The sequence below is a fragment of the Telmatherina bonti genome (assembly GCF_933228915.1).
Source record: "Telmatherina bonti genome assembly, chromosome: 24".
NCBI classification, from domain to species: domain Eukaryota; kingdom Metazoa; phylum Chordata; class Actinopteri; order Atheriniformes; family Telmatherinidae; genus Telmatherina; species Telmatherina bonti.
Genome location: NC_136633.1, coordinates 32,387,152 through 32,395,819, shown reverse-complemented (window position 1 = coordinate 32,395,819; position 8,668 = coordinate 32,387,152). Strand labels below are relative to the sequence as shown.

General features: G+C 42.7%; 1 protein-coding gene across 1 annotated transcript in view; it reads right to left on the bottom strand.

Moving 5' to 3' along the window:
• The window catches only part of LOC306774178 (uncharacterized protein), a gene marked incomplete at its 5' end in the record, with an annotated part of 644,048 nt that overhangs the window by 384,001 nt on the left and 251,379 nt on the right, over nt 1-8,668 (bottom strand). The window lies entirely within an intron of this gene.

Genomic DNA, 8,668 nt, shown 5'->3' with positions numbered 1-8,668 from the left:
CTGGGAACACACCAGTAACATGACTGGTTTAACTGGGAGCACACCAGTAACATGACTGGTTTAACTGGGAAAATTCCAGTAACATGACTGGTTTAACTGGGATTACACCAGTAACATGACCGGTTTAATTGCGAACACACCAGTAACATGACCCGTTAAACTGGGAAAACACCAGTAACATGACCAGTTAAACTGGAAACACACCAGTAACATGACTGGTTGAACTGGAAACACACCAGTAACATGACTGGTTTAACTGGGATAACACCAGTAACATGACCGGTTTAACTGGGACCACACCAGTAACATGACCGGACTAACTGGAAACAAACATGATACATGACCGGTTTAACTGGAAACAAACCAGTAACATGACAAGTTTAACTGGGATTACACCAGTAACATGACCGGTTTAACTGGAAGCACACCAGTAACATGACCGGTTTAACTGGGATTACACCAGTAACATGACCTGTTTAAATGGGAACACACCAGTAACATGACCAATTTAACTGGAAACACACCAGTAACATCACCGGTTTAACTGGGAACTCACCAGTAACATGACTGGTTTAACTGGGATAAAACCAGTAACATGACCGGTTTAACTGGGAATTCACCAGTAACATGACCAGTTTAACTGGGATTACACCAGTAACATGACCGGTTTAACTGGAAGCACACCAGTAACATGACCGATTTAACTGGGATTACACCAGTAACATGACTGGTTTAACTGGGATTACACCAGTAACATGACCGGTTTAACTGGGAACAGACCAGTAACATGACCGGACTAACTGGAAACAAACCAGTAACATGACCGGTTTAACTGGGATTACACCAGCAACACGACGGGTTTAACTGGAAACACACCAGTAACATGACCGGACTAACTGGAAACAAACCAGTAACATGACCACTTTAACTGGGATTACACCAGTAACATGACTGGTTTAACTGGGACCACACCAGTAACATGACCGGTTAAACTGGGAACAGACCAGTAACATGACCGGACTAACTGGAAACAAACCAGTAACATGACCGGACTAACTGGGATTACACCAGTAACATGACCGGTTTAACTGGGAACAGACCAGTAACATGACTGGTTTAACTGGAAACATACCAGTAACATGACCGGACTAAGTGGAAACAAACCAGTAACATGACCAATTTAACTTGGATTACACCAGTAACATGACCGGTTTAACTGGGATTACACCAGTAACATGACCGGTTTAACTGGGAACAGACCAGTAACATGACTGATTTAACTGGAAACACACCAGTAACATGACCGGTTTAACTGGGAACACACCAGTAACATGACCGGTTTAACTGGAAACACACCAGTAACATGACCGGTTTAACTGGGAACAGACCAGTAACATGACTGGTTTAACTGGGATAACACCAGTAACATGACCGGTTTAACTGGGATAACACCAGTAAAATGACCGGTTACACTGGGAACACACCAGTAACATGACTGGTTTAACTGGGAACAAACCAGTAAGATGACTGGTTTAACTGGGAACACACCAGTAACATGACTGGTTTAACTGGGATAACACCAGTAACATGACTGGTTTAACTGGGAACATACCAACAACATGACCGATTTAACTGGGATTACACCAGTAACATGACCGGTCTAACTGGGAAAACTCCAGTAACATGACTGGTTTAACTGGAAACTCACCAGTAACATGACCAGTTTAACTGGGAACTCACCAGTAACATGACCAGTTTAACTGGGATTACACCAGTAACATGACCGGTTTAACTGGGAAAACTCCAGTAACATGACTGGTTTAACTGGAAACTCACCAGTAACATGACTGGTTTAACTGGGATAAAACCAGTAACATGACCAGTTTAACTGGGAACTCACCAGTAACATGACCAGTTTAACTGGGATTACACCAGTAACATGACCGGTTTAACTGGGAAAACTCCAGTAACATGACTGGTTTAACTGGAAACTCACCAGTAACATGACTGGTTTAACTGGGATAAAACCAGTAACATGACCAGTTTAACTGGGAACTCACCAGTAACAAGACCGGTTTAACTGGGATTACACCAGTAACATGACCGGTTTAACTGGAAGCACACCAGTAACAAGACCGGTTTAACTGGGATTACACCAGTAACATGACCGGTTTAACTGGAAACACACCAGGAACATGACTGGTTTAACTGGAAACACACCAGGAACATGACGGGTTTAACTGGAAACACACCAGTAACATGACGGGTTTAACTGGGACCACACCAGTAACATGACCGGACTAAGTGGAAACAAACCAGTAACATGACCGGTTTAACTGGGATTACACCAGTAACATGACCGGTTTAACTGGGAACAGACCAGTAACATGACGGGTTTAACTGGAAACAAACCAGTAACATGACCGGTTTAACTGGGAAAAGGTGGGTAACATGACCGGACTAAGTGGAAACAAACCAGTAACATGACCAGTTTAACTGGGATTACACCAGTAACATGACCGGTTTAACTGGAAACACACCAGTAACATGACTGGTTTAACTGGAAACACACCAGGAACATGACTGGTTTAACTGGAAACACACCAGTAACATGACCGGACTAAGTGGAAACAAACCAGTAAAATGACCGGTTTAACTGGGAACACACCAGTAACATGACCGGTTTAACTGGGATTACACCAGTAACATGACCGGTTTAACTGGGAACAGACCAGTAACATGACTGATTTAACTGGAAACACACCAGTAACATGACCGGACTAACTGGAAACACACCAGTAACATGACCGGTTTAACTGGGAAAAGGTGGGTAACATGACCGGACTAACTGGAAACAAACCAGTAACATGACCAGTTTAACTGGGATTACACCAGTAACATGACCGGTTTAACTGGGAACACACCAGTAACATGACCGGTTTAACTGGGATTACACCAGCAACATGACCGGTTTAACTGGGAACACACCAGTAACATGACCGGTTTAACTGGAAACACACCAGTAAAATGACCGGACTAACTGGAAACAAACCAGTTACATGACTGGTTTAACTGGAAACAAACCAGTAACATGATCGGTTTAACTGGGAACAGACAAGTAACATGACCGGTTTAACTGGGATAACACCAGTAACATGACCGGTTTAACTGGGACCACACCAGTAAAATGACCGGACTAACTGGAAACAAACCAGTTACATGACTGGTTTAACTGGAAACAAACCAGTAACATGTCCAGTTTAAATGGGAACACACCAGTAACATGACCGATTTAACTGGAAACACACCAGTAACATGACCGGTTTAACTGGGAACTCACCAGTAACATGACCTGTTTAAGTGGGAACAGTTGGGTAACATGACCGGACTAACTGGAAACAAACCAGTAACATGAACACTTTAACTGGGATTACACCAGTAACATGACCGGTTTAACTGGGATTACACCAGTAATATGACCTGTTTAACTGGGAACAGTTGGGTAACATGACCGGACTAACTGGAAACAAACCAGTAACATGACCAGTTTAACTGGGATTACACCAGTAATATGATCGGTTTAACTGGGACCACACCAGTAACATGACCAGAAAAACTGGAAACAAACCAGTTGCATGACCGTTTTAACTCAGAAAACACCAGTAACATGACAAGTTTAACTGGGATTACACCAGTAACATGACTGATTTAACTGGAAAGACACCAGTAACATGACCGGAATAACTGGAAACAAACCAGTTACATGACCGGTTTAACTCGGAAAACACCAGTAACATGACAAGTTTAACTGGAAACAAACCAGTAACATGAACACTTTAACTGGGATTACACCAGTAACATGACCGGTTTAACTGGGATTACACCAGTAACATGACCGGACTAACTGGAAACAAACAAGTAACATGAACACTTTAACTGGGATTACACCAGTAACATGACTGGTTTAACTGGAAGCACACCAGTAACAAGACCGGTTTAACTGGGATTACACCAGTAACATGACTGGTTTAACTGGGACCACACCAATAACATGACCGGTTTAACTGGGAACAGACCAGTAACATGACCGGACTAACTGGAAACAAACCAGTAACATGACCGGTTTAACTGGGATTACACCAGTAACATGACCGGTTTAACTGGGAACAGACCAGTAACATTACTGATTTAACTGGAAACACACTAGTAACATGACCAGTTTAACTGGAAACACACCAGTAACATGACTGGTTTAACTGGAAACACACCAGGAACATGACTGGTTTAACTGGAAACACACCAGTAACATGACGGGTTTAACTGGGACCACACCAGTAACATGACCGGACTAAGTGGAAACAAACCAGTAACATGACCAGTTTAACTGGGAACACACCAGTAACATGACCGGTTTAACTGGGATTACACCAGTAACATGACCGGTTTAACTGGGATTACACCAGTAACATGACCGGTTTAACTGGGAACAGACCAGTAACATGACGGGTTTAACTGGAAACAAACCAGTAACATGACCGGTTTAACTGGGAAAAGGTGGGTAACATGACCGGACTAAGTGGAAACAAACCAGTAACATGACCAGTTTAACTGGGATTACACCAGTAACATGACCGGTTTAACTGGAAACACACCAGTAAAATGACTGGTTTAACTGGAAACACACCAGGAACATGACTGGTTTAACTGGAAACACACCAGTAACATGACCGGACTAAGTGGAAACAAACCAGTAAAATGACCGGTTTAACTGGGAACACACCAGTAACATGACCGGTTTAACTGGGATTACACCAGTAACATGACCGGTTTAACTGGGAACAGACCAGTAACATGACTGATTTAACTGGAAACACACCAGTAACATGACCGGACTAACTGGAAACACACCAGTAACATGACCGGTTTAACTGGGAAAAGGTGGGTAACATGACCGGACTAACTGGAAACAAACCAGTAACATGACCAGTTTAACTGGGATTACACCAGTAACATGACCGGTTTAACTGGGAACACACCAGTAACATGACCGGTTTAACTGGGATTACACCAGCAACATGACCGGTTTAACTGGGAACACACCAGTAACATGGCCGGTTTAACTGGAAACACACCAGTAAAATGACCGGACTAACTGGAAACAAACCAGTTACATGACTGGTTTAACTGGAAACAAACCAGTAACATGATCGGTTTAACTGGGAACAGACAAGTAACATGACCGGTTTAACTGGGATAACACCAGTAACATGACCGGTTTAACTGGGACCACACCAGTAAAATGACCGGACTAACTGGAAACAAACCAGTTACATGACTGGTTTAACTGGAAACAAACCAGTAACATGACAAGTTTAAATGGGAACACACCAGTAACATGTCCAGTTTAAATGGGAACACACCAGTAACATGACCGATTTAACTGGAAACACACCAGTAACATGACCGGTTTAACTGGGAACTCACCAGTAACATGACCTGTTTAAGTGGGAACAGTTGGGTAACATGACCGGACTAACTGGAAACAAACCAGTAACATGAACACTTTAACTGGGATTACACCAGTAACATGACCGGTTTAACTGGGATTACACCAGTAATATGACCTGTTTAACTGGGAACAGTTGGGTAACATGACCGGACTAACTGGAAACAAACAAGTAACATGAACACTTTAACTGGGATTACACCAGTAACATGACCGGTTTAACTGGAAGCACACCAGTAACAAGACCGGTTTAACTGGGATTACACCAGTAACATGACTGGTTTAACTGGGACCACACCAATAACATGACCGGTTTAACTGGGAACAGACCAGTAACATGACCGGACTAACTGGAAACAAACCAGTAACATGACCGGTTTAACTGGGATTACACCAGTAACATGACCGGTTTAACTGGGAAAAGACCAGTAACATTACTGATTTAACTGGAAACACACTAGTAACATGACCAGTTTAACTGGAAACACACCAGTAACATGACCAGTTTAACTGGGATTACACCAGTAACATGACCTGTTTAACTGGGAACAGTTGGGTAACATGACCGGACTAACTGGAAAAAAAACCAGTAACATGAACACTTTAACTGGGAATACACCAGTAACATGACCGGTTTAACTGGGATTACACCAGTAACATGACTGATTTAACTGGAAAGACACCAGTAACATGACCGGAATAACTGGAAACAAACCAGTTACATGACCGGTTTAACTCGGAAAACATCAGTAACATGAAAAGTTTAACTGGGATTACACCAGTAACATGACCGGTTTAACTGGAAACACACCAGTAACATGACTGGTTTAACTGGAAACACACCAGTAACATTACCGGTTTAACTGGGACCACACCAGTAACATGACCGGACTAACTGGAAACAAACCAGTTGCATGACCGGTTTAACTGGGAACAGTTGGGTAACATGACCGGACTAACTGGAAACAAACCAGTAACATGACCAGTTTAACTGGGACCACACCAGTAACATGACCAGAAAAACTGGAAACAAACCAGTTGCATGACCGTTTTAACTCAGAAAACACCAGTAACATGACAAGTTTAACTGGGATTACACCAGTAACATGACTGATTTAACTGGAAAGACACCAGTAACATGACCGGAATAACTGGAAACAAACCAGTTACATGACCGGTTTAACTCGGAAAACACCAGTAACATGACAAGTTTAACTGGAAACAAACCAGTAACATGAACACTTTAACTGGGATTACACCAGTAACATGACCGGTTTAACTGGGATTACACCAGTAACATGACCGGACTAACTGGAAACAAACAAGTAACATGAACACTTTAACTGGGATTACACCAGTAACATGACCGGTTTAACTGGGATTACACCAGTAACATGACCGGTTTAACTGGAAGCACACCAGTAACAAGACCGGTTTAACTGGGATTACACCAGTAACATGACTGGTTTAACTGGGACCACACCAATAACATGACCGGTTTAACTGGAAACACACCAGTAACATGACCGGTTTAACTGGGAACAGACCAGTAACATGACTGGTTTAACTGGGATAACACCAGTAACATGACCGGTTTAACTGGGACCACACCAGTAAAATGACTGGTTTAACTGGGATAACACCAGTAACATGACTGGTTTAACTGGGAACATACCAACAACATGACCGATTTAACTGGGATTACACCAGTAACATGACCGGTCTAACTGGGAAAACTCCAGTAACATGACTGGTTTAACTGGAAACTCACCAGTAACATGACTGGTTTAACTGGGATAAAACCAGTAACATGACCAGTTTAACTGGGAACTCACCAGTAACATGACCAGTTTAACTGGGATTACACCAGTAACATGACCGGTTTAACTGGGAAAACTCCAGTAACATGACTGGTTTAACTGGAAACTCACCAGTAACATGACTGGTTTAACTGGGATAAAACCAGTAACATGACCAGTTTAACTGGGAACTCACCAGTAACATGACCAGTTTAACTGGGATTACACCAGTAACATGACCTGTTTAACTGGGAACAGTTGGGTAACATGACCGGACTAACTAGAAACAAACAAGTAACATGAACACTTTAACTGGGATTACACCAGTAACATGACCGGTTTAACTGGGAACAGACCAGTAACATGACCGGACTAACTGGAAACAAACCAGTAACATGACCGGTTTAACTGGGATTACACCAGTAACATGACCGGTTTAACTGGGAACAGACCAGTAACATTACTGATTTAAGTGGAAACACACTAGTAACATGACCAGTTTAACTGGAAACACACCAGGAACATGACTGGTTTAACTGGAAACACACCAGGAACATGACGGGTTTAACTGGAAACACACCAGTAACATGACGGGTTTAACTGGGACCACACCAGTAACATGACCGGACTAAGTGGAAACAAACCAGTAACATGACCGGTTTAACTGGGATTACACCAGTAACATGACCGGTTTAACTGGGAACAGACCAGTAACATGACGGGTTTAACTGGAAACAAACCAGTAACATGACCGGTTTAACTGGGAAAAGGTGGGTAACATGACCGGACTAAGTGGAAACAAACCAGTAACATGACCAGTTTAACTGGGATTACACCAGTAACATGACCGGTTTAACTGGAAACACACCAGTAACATGACTGGTTTAACTGGAAACACACCAGGAACATGACTGGTTTAACTGGAAACACACCAGTAACATGACCGGACTAAGTGGAAACAAACCAGTAAAATGACCAGTTTAACTGGGAACACACCAGTAACATGACCGGTTTAACTGGGATTACACCAGTAACATGACCGGTTTAACTGGGAACAGACCAGTAACATGACTGATTTAACTGGAAACACACCAGTAACATGACCGGACTAACTGGGAACAGACCAGTAACATGACTGATTTAACTGGAAAAAAACCAGTAACATGACCGGACTAACTGGAAACAAACCAGTAACATGACCAGTTTAACTGGGATTACACCAGTAACATGACCGGTTTAACTGGGAACACACCAGTAACATGACCGGTTTAACTGGGATTACACCAGCAACATGACCGGTTTAACTGGGAACACACCAGTAACATGACCGGTTTAACTGGAAACACACCAGTAAAATGACCGG